The sequence below is a fragment of the Procambarus clarkii genome, chromosome 77, assembly GCF_040958095.1.
Source record: "Procambarus clarkii isolate CNS0578487 chromosome 77, FALCON_Pclarkii_2.0, whole genome shotgun sequence".
Taxonomy (NCBI): domain Eukaryota; kingdom Metazoa; phylum Arthropoda; class Malacostraca; order Decapoda; family Cambaridae; genus Procambarus; species Procambarus clarkii.
The window spans coordinates 11,670,936-11,672,258 of record NC_091226.1 but is presented as its reverse complement, the minus strand read 5'-3'; the positions used below and the strand labels follow the sequence as shown (position 1 = coordinate 11,672,258).

Genomic DNA, 1,323 nt, shown 5'->3' with positions numbered 1-1,323 from the left:
AAATATCCCCTTAAATTCGTTCAGCTGACTCGGGTTGCCGGAGGCCACCAAAGAAGCGCCACTGTCATCTGATTTATATATTATTACACGTATTCTTCTATCATGTTTATGTAGTTTTCTCTTCAGTAAACTTTATTTACTTTTATTATCGCTTTTATATGTCTCCTCATCTCGCTGAATATTGTGAACAAGTGATATTATATTGCACCACACTAGTACTGATATTAAACAGAAAAGTGACACTAGGTGGTAACACTGTATCAAATTTGAAATGAAAGCGTTGCCGGGACGCAGAGAAGATTACCCAGCTGGAGACCGAAATAAATGTTGAGAACTGAGGTAACGACCGGAGGTCCGGCAAAACTTTGCACGTGTAGGTGGGCATGCCCGGTGGGGGTTATCTTGAGATGATTTCGGGGCTTTAGTGTCCCCGCGGCCCGGTCCTCGACCAGGCCTCCACCCCCAGGAAGTAGCCCGTGACAGCTGACTAACACCCTGGTACCTATTTTACTGTTAGGTAACAGGGGCATAGGGTGAAAGAAACTCTACCCATCGTTTCTCGCCGGCGCCTGGGATCGAACCCAGGACCACAGGATCACAAGTACAGCGTGCTGTCCGCTCGGCCGACCGGCTCCCCCCTTAACATTATTGCCAACAGCATTTGGTGTTCCCAGGCGGTCACCCATCCAAGTACTAACCAAACCCAACGTTGCTTAACTTCGCTGATCGGACGAGAAGCGGTGTTCTCAACGTGGTATGGCTGTTGGCGCTCTCTTTCTCTGGAGTGTTGCACATTGCAGGATCGAGCTCAAGCAGTTTTTTTTTTTCTACCACAGATGTGGCCACACATTTACAATGCTATCCAGCATTGTGTCTTTTACATAGTGTCATTAATGTACATTCACAAAGGTGAAATGTAATTCTGATCAGCTTCCATATATACTTTATACCCATACATATACATACACACACACACATATACATACATATATACACACACATGCATTCACATACATTTGTCTCATTTACTCTGACAGGGTGAGATAGCTGATAAAGAAACTAGTGTGCAATTAAGCACTTAATCACTGAAGGTGATGAAGGTGCTTTTACAAGCTCAGGTTATATAGTTACATCATATATATACATTGTATAATTGGTATATTACATGGTCAATCTTGGATACAAGTCCAATATATCATCAAGTGTTCCAGTACTCATATAGTAATTACAGAGTTCAGCATACCTTAGCCCAGGAGGGCGAAAGTCAGTCAGTATGGGACATTCTACATAAGAACATAAGAACATAAGAACAAAGGCAACTGC

At 43.2% G+C, this 1,323-nt stretch overlaps 1 non-coding gene across 1 annotated transcript; it reads right to left on the bottom strand.

The window, feature by feature from the left end:
- Positions 1 to 649: 649 nt before the first annotated feature.
- On the bottom strand, positions 650 to 768 carry LOC123752767 (5S ribosomal RNA). The gene has a single exon (XR_006772226.2). It is a non-coding gene; the product is annotated as a 5S ribosomal RNA (ribosomal RNA).
- Positions 769 to 1,323: the final 555 nt, after the last annotated feature.